The sequence below is a fragment of the Phyllostomus hastatus genome, unplaced genomic scaffold, assembly GCF_019186645.2.
Source record: "Phyllostomus hastatus isolate PE091 unplaced genomic scaffold, TTU_PhHast_1.1 phas_contig_210, whole genome shotgun sequence".
NCBI classification, from domain to species: Eukaryota; Metazoa; Chordata; class Mammalia; order Chiroptera; family Phyllostomidae; genus Phyllostomus; species Phyllostomus hastatus.
In genome coordinates this window covers 10,335,275-10,353,478 of record NW_025333737.1, presented here as the reverse complement: position 1 = coordinate 10,353,478, position 18,204 = coordinate 10,335,275, and the positions used below count along the sequence as shown (strand labels likewise).

Here is an 18,204-nt window from a genome sequence, read left to right as displayed (position 1 = left end):
CTACTTCATCTATGCCATCAAGTTTTTTTCTATGATGATGTCATAAAGCTTTTATCCTATAAAAAAAGTCAAACTCACGTACAAAAAAGTAAGCTAAATCCGTAGACATGCAGTTTCCCTTTATTTACCAAATAAGCATCAATAAAAACAGATGTCAAGAATTTTATTTAACATTAACTCATCATTTACTAATTTATTCATTATTAACTAATGTAAACATGAATGATTTATGTTAACACATGTATGCTAACATGTATAGACACATGCATATGCATATATGTACTCATAGATACATATAAAATTTAATTTGAAAATGCCAAGATTGCTGAATGAGACACAATAAAAAACTGATTAATGTATTGTAGGGCTTTTGGAATTGCTGTTTCATTAGTCAGAAACCATTTGCATCTTTACTGGACAGACACCTACAAGCTCCTCTCTGGCGCCGTATAGACCTGTAAAATAGGCAAACAATAGAAAATCAAGCCCAGCACTTCTCTGAAAGAACTCCCAGTAACCTCTTTCATCTATTTTGAAGTTTTGGATTATTTTAGATTATTTGAACTTCTTTTTCAAAACTCTCCCCTGTCTACTCTGCTCCTGTGATTACAAAAAAATCTTCAAAGCTTTCTTCTGACCACAAAAAGCTGATCTTGTTGTATTTGGGCTGGAGCAAGAGTGTAAACTAACTATATAACCCTCCTTGAATTTACCCTGAAAACCTAGACCCTACAGTATTGAGCAAAGACAACCGCCCAAAAAATTTACTTCTATTTGGAAAACCTCACAAGAAATCTTGACCGGATTTGAAATAGCCTTTCTCATTTACTTTTCTATCCTGAGACCAGGAAACCAAGCCCAAGGCATTCATTCCACCAAATTTCACTCACAGTACTTATGCATGTGAATGATTTCTCTTGAAGTCTGAAAATTCTTCTAAAGTCCTTGACCTTCTAGGAAGTGGTTCCTTTATAACTTGGGAACTAAGCCAGGCCCCTGTTTTTAGAAGAATTTTAAGGCAATGGCTCCTCAAATAAAGCCAATCCTTATTCCTTAATTACTGGGCTTGTCAGACCTGATTAAATGAGAATCATTCTCAAACATAACAGTCCTGTGTGATTTGGGATATGCAGAATTCATTTGTCCAATTGCGTCTTGTTACAAAGGAGAATAAATTCTTCTGAAGCTTAGTAAAAGTATTTGTTTCTGAATTCTAAGAGATAGTAAGACATAACACCACTTAAAAATGTTTGATTTCAGTTTACCAATGTGTAGCCTACTAAATTGATACTTAGAGACTGGTAAAGAACAAGGAGGAAAGACCTCTTTATGTATCCATGAATGTTATTAAAGAGTACTGCTAACTGTATTTTGTTTAAATAAGCAAATATGATATGATTTTTTTGTTAGTTTAGTATGAGGTATGTAACATACTCATGTTCTGGTGGATATTGGGAGTGAATGGTCTGCTTTCATGAAGTATGTCTGCTTCCCACTGAAAGGAGTCCTGGAAATGCTGATTTAGTCATCAAAGCAGTCTGGAAATTGTCTAAGCAGCAATAGCTCAGAAACCTGCACCAAGAGCCTGTACTTGGATGTATCAAACGTTCAGATAATCTTTTCCCAGGAGTCTGAGACTTGCCTTTGTTGAAGACACAAATTCCAGCCTGTAGCATAAAGCAGAGACTTCAGGCAATCCCCACAGGAAAACAGAAACCTGTTTGATAATGAGAGTGAAAGCCTGTGGTTAATTTATTATAGGAACCAAAAATCTAATGGTGGGAGTAAAATTCTACTGGACTCTGGTACAAAACATTTCACAGACAGAAATCTATATTTCTCTTTAGGATAAGAATATATTTTGAACAGAGAAAACATTGAAAAATCACATAAAGTACATCATATGGAAAAAACCCATATTAATCACATTTTTACTCACATTAACTTAATCTAAGGAAGACTGAACATCCCTTCTGATCTGACAGTTCTTCCCATGCAGCTTTTATAATAGAGTTAAGCTAATTAAGAAGCGTGGAATGTGTGAAATAATCACAATCATTTCTAGCATCCCTCTCTCTCTTTTTAAATAAAATGAAAGAACATATTGCTGTGATTCTGTATGGGCCCTTTAAGAAGTCCTAAAGAGGGTTTTAGGCATAAAGATGTCCTTATTCTATCCTCTAATTTTGGCCTGATCTTGGGATGACAAATCAAATGAGTTAACACAAGAGATTCTGTCACTTGATCGAGACAGGCTCATGAGGTGCCTGCGAAACAATAACTGGTTACTGATTTAATAAAAATAAAATGATCTTAAACTATTGTAAAAGTAATATAGCAAGGAGTCACGATTATGAAAAGCTTTGTCATAAGTAAAGATTTTAAAGGAATATACCTTATCCTGGTGACCTGGCCCTTTGAGAACTGAACCGATGGGCACCACAGACACGGAACATCCAAGCCGCACCACGAAGACTCTGCACACCAGACTGCCTTTGGGACCACCACCTACAGAAGGCAGGTTATAATTTTCAGCTTCAACCTAACCAGGTTAATTTCCTACTAAAATAAAAATATCAACACTTCCATAGGATTAAAAAAAAGAGAGAGAAGGGAAAAGATTCAGGGTCTCATTACAGGATGTTATAGTGGGCAGCACACAAGTCAAAATAGGTCCATTTAGTCCAATAAGGAAAATCTCAACTCACATGGTGACAGATGACACCAATATTAGAATTATCTGACAAAAATTTAATCCAGCTGTTATACAAATGCTGGAATAAGCAATCACACACACACACTGAAACCAATAGAAATACAAGTACAAAGTCTCAGCAAAGAAACAGAAGATATGAAGAAAAACTTCATGGAAATTTTAGAACAGAACAGCACCGTAACTGAAATGAAAGAATTCACTGGATGGGCTTGATGGTGACAGAGGGAAGAATCAATGAATTTGAATATAAACTGGTGAAAATTAACCAATCTGAATAATAGAGGGAAAAAGGATTGAGAAAATGTAGGAGAATAACAAAGAGTGTAGCATTATGTCATCAGATTATCAGAAAGAAAGAAATGAGGAAGAAATCAAAGCTAAAATACACACAGAGTCTGGCACAAATAACACCCCCTTTTTATTACAAAATCATAAGCATGTCATTCTGTAACATAACAATATCACACTCAAGCACACCATATGGCATCTTAGGCACTGGTGGTGTTATTACATAGGTGTAATTACCAACTACACTCAAGCAGGACTGACTTCTGCCAGACCCCCATATATACATATTTAAATAATGGCTGATAACTTCCTAATTTGGCAAAGGAAAAAGCCCACACTTTCAAAAGACTGAGCAATCCTGCAAAAAAGGAGATAAACTTAAAGAAATTCATGCCCACCACATTAATCCTAACCAAGTTCCAGAAAATTAAAGACAACATAATCTTGAAAAAATGCAGAGGAAAACAATGCATTATTTCCAGGTAATAATGATTAAATTCCTGCAAATTTCTTATCGGGTATCATAAAAGCCAGAGAGAAATAGAATAACATGTTTTTATTGGTGGAAGAATATAATTCTATATTCAGTGAAAATATCCTTCAACAATGAAGGTGAAATAAAGACATTCTCAGATGGAGGAAAATTCAGACAGTGTGAAGTAAGTGCTAAGTGAAGTTCAGAGACAAAAGGGAAATGATACCAGACAGAAGTTTGGAACATTAGGAATAAAAGAAGAGCAACAGAAATGATAAATATCTGGGTAAAAATAGCAGACTATTTTTATCTTTGAGTTCTTCAGAATAGGTTTACTAGGGACAGCAACAATTGTAACAATGTCTGACCGAGTTTTGCAGGTATGGAGAGGGGCTGTATGACTGCTCTGGTGTGCAGGAGGAGGGACCAAGGCACCTCGGTGCTAGTAAGTTTTCAACACTCCACCTGAAGTGGTAAAACGGTATAAGTAGACTGAAAACTTTTAGTATGTAGACTGTAATCCCTAGAGTCATCACGAAAAGGAAATAACTACAAAAAGGTATAATCAAAATCTCAATAGAAACATTAAAATGGAATATCAAAAAGGGGATGGTTCAATGAACCTAATAGAAAGTAAGAAAGGTCAGACATGTGGAGGGAGGGAAACAGAGGGAAGAAACAGGAACATTTGATCACGGTGGACCTTCCTTTGAGAATATCCACAATTGCATTAAATGTAAATGTCTAAATGCACCACTTAAGAGACAGAAATTGTCAGAACGGGGTTAAAAATATGACCCTAATCTATGCTGTCTGTAAGAAAGTTACTGAACTATCAAGAAAATTTTGTTATGACCATTCTCATATTGAACCTGAATTACATAAGGCCTCATAAGGAATTCTCTTTATCTCTCCCTCCCATGCATATTTCTCACTGCCCCACATTCCACTTTCTCAAATGGCATTATCTTTGTTTTACAGTGATCTGTTGGTTATCATAGTGCCAGACACGTAAGTTCTCAGTACATTTCCATTATAAGAGAAAAGGAATCTCTTCAAATTTCTTTGACTAAAAAGTGCTTGCACAGAACTTGCTGATTTCCTTAAATCAATATGGCTTATTTCAGGTAGACCTCTAGGTCAGAATTGGTTCAAACCATATCCTACTTTTCCATAATGGTCTGTGATGCCATTTAAAAATGGAATGATGCCATAACTAATAAATATAGTAAAATGCAAATTATGCATATAACACTGTGCTCTCTAATAAAATAGACTAATGCATTTTGTATGATTTTTAATAAAGAATGTCTAAAAAAATTTTTGAGTGAAGATCCCTCACTAAGTAACAAATAAACTAAAACTAACTAATCCTTCACAGACACTTGCTTCTTTTTTTTTCTTTTTTTCTGATCTGATGCATGTCACTAACCTGGTGACTGACCGTGCCCTAGGGGAACCAGAGGCAGTGAATGAGGTCAGCAGTCGTTCTTTGAGGACTCCAGAATGCTAAGGCAATAGCCGATACCCACACGTGACTCTGTCCTCGATCAAGCACTTGCTTCTATATTAAGGTTTTTACTCTAACCACAGTATCAGCCTTATCGAATGTTACTGACCATTTGCCATGACAGAATGTACTCCATGCTTTTCATTCATTTTCTCATTGAATCAACTAAATCTACAGAAACTATATGGAAGGATAGCAAATGAATAGGCTTTCAAATCAGAAGACCTGAGTTTGAGGTTCAGATATTTAATTTACAAATCTCTTAAATTCTTTGAGCCTCTGTCTCATTAGCTGAAAAAATGGCAATGGAACCGTCAGGCCCACTCACCTCCCAAGGCCATGGTAAAGATCGGACTGCATTTGTACAGCACTTCAAAGTCTTTAAGGGATTTCACAGGTATTGCCTACTTCCAGTTTAATGCTTTTCCTACTATATCAAGCAGCCATCTTCATTTAAGAGAAAGAGCCCTTAGATAACATGATTAAAGCGTATTCATGTTGGTATTAAAACAACGGTTCTTTTATGCCCAGATTATTCTCATTTTCATCAATATAATCTCTTTAAAGAAACTCGTCCTGTAGGCCTTCTGTGAATGCTTTCCTACACCCATGGAGGAGTCAGTACACAGGCCCGATGCCAGGATACACAAGAGAAAGGCAAGGGAATGCACGTGGGTGGTTTAATGTGTCAAGTCACTGGCACAAAGAATTCAGGCTACATCTATATGAGGTCTAACTAGCATTCCACCCAGCAAAAGTCCATTTTGCCTAAGGATGGCAACTTTCTAGAAGACTAACTTCCTCTATGTTTGCTAGGGCTGCCGTACCAGATTTTTCTAATGTTTCTGGAAGCAAAAAGTGTGAGATTATTGATGGGACTGGTTTCTTCTGGGACCCCTCTCCAAAGCTTGCCAATGGCTGCCTTTTCTCTGTGTGCTCCCATGGTCATCCTTTGTTTTGCTTTGTTGTTTTATGTGTCCTGAGCTCTTCTTCTGATAATGATTAGGGCCTGTCCTGACATGGCCACAGACTGGCAGTGACCACAGAATGTTTTGGATAGCTCGTCGAAACATGAGAAAAACATACACGGAGACAACCAGGTCCCATGGAGAAATAGGAACGGCCACGGTCTCTAGTCGAAAGCGCCTCAGCCACCCTCCCTAGGGGAGAGCGCCCCATTCTCCCACCCGAGCAGGCTTTTATTGGGTTCATTGACACAGGAATTTAGGTAAAGCTCATTAAACATTTCCAGGAAGTAAGGATCAAACAATAGATAACAAAGAACTCTGAGGACCTATTTTGAGTCAGGGTCAGATAGCTAAAGAGCCGTAAAACTTTGAGGAACAAACTTACTTCTTGCTTGGACCCTTATCATTTCAGTGAGAGCATTCTAAACAAAGCAGGTTTCACAGGAATTTACATATTCTTTCTAAGGCCTGATTGCCCAGGGAACCCACCCTTTCCAGCACAGGACTGCACCACCCTCTGTCATTGTTTCAGGCTTAGGTGGAGCAAGAGAAATAAGGCAGCCAAGAGATTAGGAGATTTTCTTGCAGACAATGAGGACTCAGGTTATTTCAAAGCCAAGGGGCGAGGGTCCATCACCCCCTTTTGCTGTAGCCCCCAAAGTCCTTCCTTGGGGGCTTCCCACGTGATCACGCTTGTCTTAGATTGTTCCCCCCTTGGGGAATCTTACCCGTCATTGGCTAACTGACCAAGCATTGGGGGCCAGTTATGGATGAAGTAAAAGGAGCAGAAGCTGCACTCCTGCCAGGGAAATAAGCTTTTGTCTCCTTAGTGGCTCTTGGTCCAAGGTCATTCCCTCAGCCTTAGCCTTGGTGGGGGTTACAGCTTCTAATACCAGGCAGACTGGTTCCCAACACTATCCCAGTGATCTTATCTAACTTTCATTACCTCTTTGTATACCCTGTGTCCAAATATAGGCACATTTGAAAGTACTAAGGGTTATAACTTGAACATATAAATTAGGGGGTAGTGCACAATTCTGCTCCTAAGAGCCATCCCTAATGATGCCTTACCCATTTTCATGGGCTGATAACTCTCAATTTTTTTCTTCACCAACATTAAGAAGTTCCTGAGTCACTCAGTATGGAATATGAGATAATCTACTGGATTATAAACACAGCTCTGATTGTACGGATGCAAAGCAAAGACCTATGCAACTGAATGCACATCACAGGAAACTGAAGTGCACCGGTCACGGTTCTTCCAGGAGTTATCTGTTTGAAAACAAGTGAATATTATGTCCGATGAGAAACTTAGAGCAAACTCATTCTGTGCTGAACTGGAGTCTATTCTTGGCAATGCCCAGAGAGAAGGAGGTGCTTGCTAGATATATTATTGGGGTGTTGTCCCAACAAGCGTTCATGTCAGTTCTACTTAATGAGATTGAAACCACATCTGATGTCACTCCACCAGGGGTAGGCTACAGTGTTGAGGCTGGGCACAGGGGCCCTGGGCACAGAGCCTTCCGCCTGAGCAGCAGTGCCTCTCAGTGCCTTCCTCTGCCTCAGAGGAGTGAATTTCCTTTCCTTTCCTTTCCTCTGGCATTCTCTTTTCTCCTTACTGACATTTCAAGAAGTTCCTCTCTCAGGCCATCCAAAGTAACAGTTGCTATCATTTTGTAGTTTCCAAACAGAAGCAGATCAGCCAGTCTTTCTTCTGCATTGGAAGAACAGAACAAGCTACATTGTGTCTCACTAATTTATTTATTTATTTAATTTCAAAGGAGAAATGAAGGAAAAGAGAAGGATCAGGCTGTAGGCTATGCAAAAATCACTCCGTTCAGGAAATAAATCAGACTGAGTCTAAGAAACCTCTCTTTGTCTACAACAAAACAAGTTTGCAAAGTGATGGTTGTGTCCCTGAATTTGGTAAGGAATTGCATAATAACATCAGTTAGGCCAAAAAGGCACCAATAAATCAATCTTTACTAAACATAAAACGAGACTTGGCAAAGTTGAAGAAGAAAAGGAAGAAGCCGAAACATGCGCATGAAATTTCCACATTAAAAACTCATCGCTCTTGCCTAGGTCCTGATGCAATTTGAAAGGAAACAGACAATTCTATAATTTTAGCAAAAATATTTATGGTACAGTATACAAGTTCACCAAAACATTCTCTCCCAAGTTCTTTAAAAAAACACCCAGCATTCCTTATCCTAGCAAAGGGGCTGCTAAAATAAATGTAATTTTAGTGTATTTCAGAATATTCTGGATTCTAATTATAAAAAATGCACAAGTGCTTCCATCATTTCCATTCCCCCATCCATCAGAGGACTCTTCGGCCACCTGCCTTGTGGCTCTTCTTCACTGCTTCATACCACGCTACTAGGGAGACTTGTAGTTTGACAAAGATAGACCTGAGAATCAAGGTCAGTTGTTTAATATTTCAAAGACAAGGTCAAAGATCAAGTTGCAGAGAAAACATAAGGAATTTAAGTCAAAAACACTGTTTTTGAATTCTGGCCTTGAGAAAACTCTGTAAGTCTAGGTTCTAAATGTGCAATATTTTGGAAAATATATATGTGCATTTATATGAAGAATATATAAAACATATATATGAATATATTATTATTTACATCATGCTAAGTATTGTAAAGGTTGGATCAAAGGGGAAAGGACATGGAGAAAGCTTTTAAAATCATGTATTTGTTCATTTATTTACCCATTCAACAAACATTTTTTGACCATGCCTTCAGTGCCAGATGGGATTGCAATGATCAGATGAAGTCTCTGGCCTCAAGGAACTCAGAATCTAGAGAGGGGACCAGGTGTTTGTCAGCCAGCGTGAGTGCTGGGAACTGAAGGACGCACAGCAATGTGAGGAGAGAACCAGCGGGGACAGATGAGTGTCAGCCAGGCTAACTGTAACATTCTGAGCTTGGAATATCCATATTATGGTCTTTCTACCTCACTCCCAGGTGTCTGCAAATGGTAAAATATGCCCTCAACTCCCTGTATCTGCTTTGGCAGAATACAGCTCAGAAATCAAAGCTCAACTTCTCTCCATGGGCACTGGAGAAATGTGAGAGAATTCTGCTGCTGAAGTGACTTTAAACTCCATGACTCCTGCAGATTCTTAACTCCTTTGTTTTGGAGAGATATCGAACTTAGATGGTTAAATAAAGGTGAAACTCTAAACCAGTGGCAGGCAAACCTATTCTGTAAAGGGCAAACTAAGAACTATTATAGGTTTTGAAGTCTTTGTTGCCACGGCTCAACTCTGCTGTTGTATCAGGAAAGCAGCCACAGACAAGCCACAAACAAATTGTTTCAATACTCTTCATTTACATTAATATTCAAATTTCATATAATATTCACATCTTAAGAAATAGTCTCATTCTTCATTTAAAATAGCTTCAGGACAGTGTTTCAATATACTTCATTTACATTGATGTATGCATTCCATATAATATTCACATCTTAAGAAATAGTCTCCTTCTTCATTTAAAATAGCTAAAGATCACCACCCTGGGTGAGAATGCTACAGGGTTTGTTTTTAAATCCAACTAACTTTGCCCTGAATTCCAAACCCCTCACTTAACACTTTGTTCTCCAAAAAGGGACATTTTGAAATGGAATTTAAGACGGTCTCTTAGAGTACAAACCCACTATCTTCTCAGACCATTGTCCATGTGAATAAAATGCCCATACAGATTTAAAAAAACAGTAAAAAGTCTTTAGTCGTGAGACATACAAAAATAGCAAACGAATCTGATTTGGCCCGACCCCTGCTCAAAACCATGAATTCCCAGGTGTGGTGTGTGGCAATCCCAGGCACTTGTTCTGATCATAATCTTTCAAATTTTAATTAGTTTAACTCATATTTATTTTAAAAATTAGTGTGGGAGGAATAAGAGGTGCTGGGAGATTCAAGGAGAAAGAAAAGGAGTAAAGAAAGGAGGGATCAGAGGAGTTGATGGCATCCTGTATCACACAAACATTAATGGAATATTGCACCGTAAAACAAAGAAAGGGGATTATTATTTTATTTTGTCATTCTTGAAACTGAAGGGAAAGATTAGCTGTTAAGTTAAATCTGTATCATTATGGTCAAGATGCCAGGGTAAGGACTTATTTCCATTTTATTATAGTTGTTCCCAGAGGTACAGAGAATTCTCCTAGTTCCTTAAAGGTTAACACGAGGTTGGGAATGAAGTGACAGACATGGATGAGTAGATAGCATAGACTGGCTGCATTCCTCAAGGCCCAGAACTTGGGTTCTTAGCCTTGCTTTTCTTCTGCTGCATTCCACCATGCTGGCCAGCTAACCAGACCGGACAGGAGATTAGTACGGGCTGGCATGAGATGACACAGTCTTGAATGGGCAGAGCCACTCCAAAGCTTGGAAGATCATGCCACCTTTTAGAAATGAGAACCTTGTCCTAGTATGCATAAGAAGACCAGTAAAACTTAGATAAAAACCACCAGCTTCTCAGCCAACATTACCTTGGTAACGTGTATGCTTTCATGGTTGTTTCTGAGTGTCATATCACTTCTCTAGCTTCAGGCTTTGTCTTACATAAGAGAAAGGAACTGGGGGCAGGGAGTTGATGAGGAGCTCTTAATAAAGGGCACTGAGTAGAAGATATGTCTGGTCTCAAGGCTCCTTCCAGTTGCAAGAATGGAGCTGCTTCCCTTTTTCTTCTAGAATAACCCACCCCCAGAGCTCTCCTCCTATTTTTAACATGCCTAAGACTCAGTCAGTGCTTTCTGAGTGTTTATTAATAGGTGTGCTCCTTGCTCTTTTGTGAAGAATCACCTACATTGTCTTTGGCTCTGGGCCCCCACCCAATCAGAGAGGCACAGATCTTAAATTCCCCTCTCAAAGAGGTTAAGGTTTAAAATAGCTGTTAAATGGACTCGGTGATGACAGTGTCTTAGGGCATTCGTTTGCACAGTCTTCCCTTAGAGCAATTATAATTAAGTTAACCAGTAGCAATGTTTTATTTTTTAATGGCAAGGGAAAAAAGGAAGATTCATATTAGGGAAAATAAATTACAGAGATGGAAGAACTCTCTAGAGACCATCATTTTATTTCTCTGATTCTGTGTAGATCTGTGCTCAAGCCATCTTCTGAAAGGCAGTGAACAAGTCTCAAACAGTCCAGACTCTCAGTGAAAAATACACAGAATCAGGTAATTATTCCCAAGGTTTATTTTAAAGCCCTCCCCTTGTAATTATATGCAGGGAATATATATTGAGACATTAATAAATGACACTTCGCTTCAAATGGAAAGGACCCTTGTCCTTCCTGAGATGAGAGTTGCCTGTGGCATACTCTCTCCAGAAATTATTTTTGTCTGCATCTATGAGCCAAAGTCCTGGCTTAGAAGGAGGATACTGGGGTAAAATTACAGGCACTTAAATAGACCTGGAAGGAACTTAAGAGAGCTTAGCTAGAGGATCACTAATCTTGGAAACAACAATCTAGACTATCCTGGCAATGTGATGCAGTTTGCTCAGGCCGTGAGTGGACATGTTAATGGGGTTAAAGACTATTGGATTCCAAAAGTGGATCAATTAAATTTCTTCTATTCTTCCTGAAGGGTCCTCTATACAGAGACAGTAGACTTCTGTGGCAGCAATAAAACAAAAACAAACGGCTAAAGCTGTCTTCCTTTTCAATTTTTGACCAAGTACCCTCAGCAGGGGGTTAAACTGTGACAAAGAGTTAAAGAGCTCTATGTGCATGAGACTGAGGGTGTTAGGGGAATACGGGTTAGCTCTGACATGATAGAAAGGACCACTATACAGCTTATAAAAGCAGGAGATACAAGTTTCTACCACCTTGGGCAGAGATACAAAGAAACAAAAAGATGGAAGTCCCAAATGCCACGCCATGTGAGGGTGTCGCCACATCCTGGTGGGAGCAGAACAGGTATTCAAGTCATTCAGTCTCCTGTGCTTTGGTCTTCTTCACTTTGATAAAATAATTTCATTTCTTTAATTTGCGCTTCTTGCAAAGGAGAGAGGAGTGGAGATCTAAACTCATGAGCGAGAAGTGATATAGATGACCCATTACATATGATGTCATAAGAGCAAGCAGAAATTTATAACTGAAAATCATTATAAATAAATAGTAATGTGGATACAGGAATACATTTTAAATTTTGTAATGGTTGTTCTCTTTTGCACAAGAAAGATAGCAAGTTTGCCTTAAACTTCAGTTCATGGCTATTCATTTCCACCAGTTTTTTCCTAAGCCCAATACACATACATGTAGTCTAACTTTGTGCTACATGTTTGCATGAACAATTAAACACATAGCAGTAGACCTTTTTTTCAAGTCCTCAGAAGTCCTAGCTGCAAGATGGTTAAAATATTTGCTCCATTGCGCCAACTTGACTTTCTCCTCCACAATCTCTGTGGGAATATTTATCTCTTATGAGTTACAAAAAAGAATCCTGGCCTTGGAGGAAAGAGATGAACAAATTAACCCCTATGGGATTTTACTGGCTGCCTTTGGTCATGCTGCCTACTGAAACCAATGTCTTCTTCCTCATATGCCTGTTTGTGGGATGTGATTTGATGGAGAAAATTATCATTAGTTGAACATTTATTGAGAAACTCAAAAGTCAATGCTGCTCTTCCTTTACCCTTATTACTTGATTAAAAGAAATAAAAATTAGGAAGGCTTATTAGGTGGTATTTGGTACTTACTGTATGGGTTAAGTTGCTTATCCATGTTTGTTAGCATTGTTTCTATTGCCTTTATGTCTCAGCTTAAGTATTTACCATACTCAAATTACGATTGCAATAGTTCAGCATTTAAGACAGAGTGGGTTCTTTCAGACTGTATAGGTCACTCTTATATGACTCTATTGTGGTAAAGTTTAGGATCCAGATAAGATTAGCATCCCTGCCCTGACTATTCGTTAGGCATGCTGATAGAAATGGAAAGAAAAACAAAATAATGATGGAAAGACTTTAAGAAAAAACAACTTTTCTGGCTTGAATTCACTTCCTGGCAGTAATTCAGATTTATAAATCCCCTACTGAGTAACATAAGATAATGGTATGGAGGTGAAAGAGACCGTGAGAGAGAACACGACCCAGTGTTGTTCTGCTTGAACATGTAAGATCAGATGGTTATGTGTAGGGATGTGTTCAGAATGATAACTGGTATGTCATGCACATCAGCCAATCAGAATGGACAGGGGCAGTTGCCCTGAAGAAGGATTCCGGAAGGCCCATCTTGTTACAGATGCTACCACTATTTGTTGCTGGATAACGGGGAGACAGAAGGAGGTAAACCAGGGGTGGAACTAGGGTGACAGAGGTATTGTGAGGAGTCAGGGGACTGAGGGTAATAACTATATATCAAACAATTTGGATACCTTTCCATAATTTAACAAGGTGTATGAGTATTCTGGAGCAAACCATACAAATATTAGTCTCAGCAACACACACTTTCCTGGAGTGAGACTTCCATTCCATTCTTTTGGAGAATATTCCAAATATTCTTTTTGGAATATTTTCAACTAACACAAAGTCCCTCAGTATTTTCATCTGAAATCTCCCCAGATTAACTGTCCATGCTATGGACCTCTTAGAAGAACTTTTCATTTCTTTGAAAAGAGTAATTGTTTTTCATTTATCTTCTTCTTTTCCAAACAATGTGTGTTGTTGGGGGGAGGTCTAAGAAACATTTGAGCTTTGGAGCAAGGCAGGTGTGAGTTTTAATCAGTCACTAGCCTTGCCTCTGTGTACACTATTTAATAACTCAGGCCATCTGTTTCCTTGGCTATGAAAGTGGCTCCTTGTGGGAATTAAATGACTCTTTGGATAGTGTCCTGCACAAAATTGGTGTCTGATAACTGTTTCATGGAATTTGACATGAAGTTTGTATATTCCTGTATCATAACCACAAATATGTATCCCACATTTTTTCTCCATTAATGCGCAATGAGCAGATACTTCGAGGGACTGTGTTTAGAGTATTTTGTCTTCATTCCTGCCACCTAGAACAGGAGCACGTATGCAATTAATACTAAACAGCCACTGAACAACCCTGATTTTATTCAATTATATCCCTAGGATTTACTTTGTATTGATTTTATCTGTTTTTCCTTTTTCCTAGAGGCATTCCAGATTCTCAGCATCCTTAACATCTAACACTGTTATGTGCCTTCCAGGGACACATATTTAAAGAATAAAATGGTGCCATTGGAATCCATCTAAATATTTTAAAGATTCTTATTTCCTTAGCTCTTCCTTTTAAATGTTGTTAATCTTGTTAATTTGGGCTGGCTGAACTTTTGTGTCACTTCAAATGTCACCACATAAATCCCTCATACCCTCTCCCCATCCAAAAAAAAAACAAACAAAAAAACACCCGGAGATCCTAAAATTACCTGATAACTTTACTTAATTCATCCCTTATATAGTCATGCTTAGAGACAGGACAGAAAATGTTAGGAATACAAGCTCTGTCCAGAAAAAGTCCAACCATTGTTAATATAACAAGAATGGTTTCTATGATATCCATGTAATCTGGCAGCCAAGGAGAATGGACTGGAATGCACATGTATGAACAATGATGACTTCAGTGTACTAGTCAGTGGGAATGGTAGACACCTTGAATGACATGTGTACTGTGTGGCTGTCACATTCAAAATGACTGAGTCAATAGAGCAATAAATCTGCATCAAATTTTGTGTTAAGTTTGAATATTCCTCTGCTGAAACTATTCAGGTGATTCAGAAGGCCGCAGCTATGGGCAACTGGTGATTGACAGCTTTACCACAACAATGCATCTGCTCATGCATCACATCTCGTGCAAAGTTTTTTGATGAAACATCAAATCATCCAGGTGATTCACCCTCAACTACAGCCCAGATTTAGTACCTTGTGACTTCTGGCTTTTCCCAAAACTAAAATCACTTTTGAAAAGGAGGACATTTCAGACCATCAATGAGATTCAGGTAAATATAATGAGGCAGCAGATGGTGATTGGGAGAACTGTGTGAGGTCCCAAGGTGCCTAATTTGAAGGGGACTGAAGCATCGTTGTCCTGTGTACAATGTTTCTTGAATCTTCGTCAATAAATGTCTCTATTTTTCATACTGTATGGCTGAATACTTTCTGGACAGACCTCATACTGGAACCAGGAATATGTATGGATTCAAATCCATTCTTCCATTCACTTGTTTTATGACTTTTAGCAAGGTAATTAATCCTTCCATGCCTCAGTTTCCCCAAATGTAAAATAAGGGTAAACATAGTAGCTACTTTATAGGGTCATTTTACTTGATCTTACTTATTATTATTGGGTTGACACTGTTTTGCAAAACCATACAGGTTTCAAGTGTACAACTCCTTAAGGCATCATCCACACACTGCATAGGGTCATTTTAAAGGTCATTTAGTCAATGCCTGTAAGGAACTTAAAATAGTACCTAGTAAGCAATTAGTACTCAACAAAAGTTGCAGTGATTACTACATATAACCACTCTTCCCAGCTTTTCAAGTTAAATTAATACAATACACGCATTCTATAGTTCAATTTGAATAGACAAATTATCTGAGGATTTCTGAAACAAAGAAGCAACCACAGGATATCACTAGGATATTTAGTGTTGCATTTTAGTAAAGTAGCAAAAATTAGCCATGATGTAAATGTCAATTAATTACCAGGAAGACAGTAAAATTAACTAGAGAAACCCACACTGTAAGTTATCCTTGCAATGAATGAAAATAATTAAAATTTTCTAAGGTATGTTGCTAGGACTATGGAGGCACATTGTAGAATATAATATACTATGTCACATAGGTTAAGATATTAAAAATACAAACCATGTACTGTAATACTAAATAAATACTCTGATATAGAAAGTAGTTTGAAAAGACCAATACCAAACTAAAAATAGTGATAACCTCTGCAGAAGGCAGTGGAACTGGGTAGAGTAAAATACTTTTTTTGTCTTTTAGTTTATTTATTTCTGTATTTAAAAAATATAATGCAAATGCATTTCATAACGAAAGTCGAAATAAGAATTAGTGAAGATTAGAAACAGAAAGCTATTTTGAGTAGTTTGATTTAGCTGCATTGAAAGCTTTGACTTTTTTTTTAATGCTGAACTTTATTTCTTTCTAGTATTGGGAGAAACATCATGTGGCAAAATCAATTTATTGATCAGTGAGTCAATAGGACTGATGAGCTCAACTAGTTTGACTCAGTGGCATTGTCTGCTAAACATGTGCATTCGACTAAGTCAATTATACATTTTCAGGTCAATGTTAGCAGGACTAAGATTTAGCGTTGTCTTTCTTCATGTGCTTTTATATTCAAGCACCTGTACCCTGTGGAATAAAAGAATCCAGAGTCAAATAAATCTAAGGGACTTGTCTCTGTAGCTTCTCTTTGTCAATGGAGACCTTACTCCTTTCTGTGGCTCACAGGTTTTGCTCTATTTAGAGTACAATTCCTCTCTTTGGTATCTGGGACCTTATTTCTCAATGGGGATCTTTTTAACATCAAAAACAAAAACATCACTATGTTTTTGAGTTTGGGAAATGATGACATTATGACTGCACTGATTTTTTTCTTCAACTTTATTTTTGGAAGGAGCTGTATAAACATGCCTTGCTGTCGGTCACCCGTGTTCTGAGGCCAGCGAAGTGTTTATGAGCAAGGACTGAGCTTGTGCTGCACCAGCTGCATTGTCCTTCTCACACTGATAGATTGTAATCTATTTTGTGGACAGGAACTCTGGCCTTTGTTGTGTTGAACATTCTCATAAACTCAGACAAGGAAATGTGAGCAATGGCAATAGGCAAGCATCCTCCCATGAAAACACCAGGTTTCCTGGGATCACGCTGAGGTCTGGGTGAAGTATGGCCCCAGCGTGGGAGAGGGGCAGAATACTGATCACACTTCACAGACCTATCAGACTCTGCTACTGCTGCAGTGCCCATGTTGCTCCCTAACTGGGGAGCAGGCACACTCAGAGTGATGACCACAAGATGCTGCATTCTGGTGCTTGGTGTTAGGAAAAGGACTTGGCCACTGACGGACCTGAGGCACATCCTAAGGTAAAAACGCATATGGATTCTCAAATTAAAACAACCATCTGATTTGGAAAAAATTAAAGCCTGCCAATTCTAAATATTGGGGGGTGTGTGGAATGATGGAAACTCTCATTACACTGCTAAAAAAAGAGGATACGATTGGCATCACCACATTGGAAATTAATTTCATCATAAGGTTGAAAAAATGCACATCCTTTTTAAATGTATACCAAGACATTAAACATATATACAAGGAAACATATATTTGTATGTTGTGTAGAAACATATATGTTTCTACAATGTTAAAATCAACAGAGCTATCTGTGATAACATGGACCACAAACATAATACTAATCTGAACATGCACACACCTGCAAATTCAAACTCTAGCTTTACCATTACCACGTGTACAATTTGGATCCAGTTGGGTTTCTTTTTTAATTTTCTCTCTCTGAGTTTTAGTCATCTTATCCTTAAAACAGAAGTGAGACTAAGTTCCTCAAGGTTATTGCAAGGCCTTAACATAGTACATCTAAGAAGGACCTGGAATCTGCAGCCATGTAATGCTTTCATCTTTCCATTGGTGAAACAGTGACAATAGAAGGGCTGCTAAATTAAGAATGTGTGGTCAGTGTGACAATGTTTTGATAAGACAAGGCTATTCTGCATATAAAAATAATGTGATGATATTGAACATGGGTAGTTGTGATATTATGCTTCAACACCCCACAAATCTCCTTATTCAACATTTACTAGCCCATTAAAATGAAGCAAATTGCTCTCATGGGACTATTGTTTGAAACTGTGATTTATTGTGTTATCATTGCATTTTTGCAATGTAAGCACTGATATATTTAAATCCATCTCTGAAGCCAATAGGCCCTGTTACCCAGTTTTTATCTAATTTATCCCCTAAGCCAGGGATTGAGCACCTACTGCCAAGCAGACATGTTGCCACGTGCTATGGAGCCAAGCAGAAATAAGATGTCCTGTTTGTTACCTCGTAGTTTACAACCTAGCGTAGAGGTGGAAAAAAAGAAGGAAAAATCCAACCAAACAGAACAGAGCAAAGCAATAAGGCAAATACTCATGTAGCATCACAAAAAGCTTTGAGAAAAGAGTGAAAAACAACTGTTTTGTCATCTGATTCTCTTACCCAGCTTGATTTAAATCTAGCATA

The 18,204-nt window shown here is 38.1% G+C and overlaps 2 long non-coding RNA genes and 1 other non-coding gene across 3 annotated transcripts in view; 1 reads left to right on the top strand and 2 right to left on the bottom strand.

Moving 5' to 3' along the window:
- Positions 1–1,641: 1,641 nt before the first annotated feature.
- Positions 1,642–18,204, bottom strand: part of LOC123817625 — a 29,898-nt gene continuing 13,335 nt past the window's right edge. The window contains exons 2-3 of the long non-coding RNA XR_006785464.1: positions 2,396–2,508; positions 1,642–1,717 (exon numbers count right to left, since the gene is read on the bottom strand). This is a non-coding gene — a long non-coding RNA (uncharacterized LOC123817625). The remainder of the gene's footprint in view (positions 1,718–2,395; positions 2,509–18,204) is intronic.
- Positions 4,899–5,030, bottom strand: LOC123817783. Its single transcript, XR_006785498.1, has one exon. It is a non-coding gene; the product is annotated as a small nucleolar RNA SNORA3/SNORA45 family (small nucleolar RNA).
- On the top strand, positions 11,739–14,757 carry LOC123817624. The gene is made up of 3 exons (XR_006785463.1): positions 11,739–11,892; positions 13,155–13,262; positions 14,709–14,757. It is a non-coding gene; the product is annotated as an uncharacterized LOC123817624 (long non-coding RNA).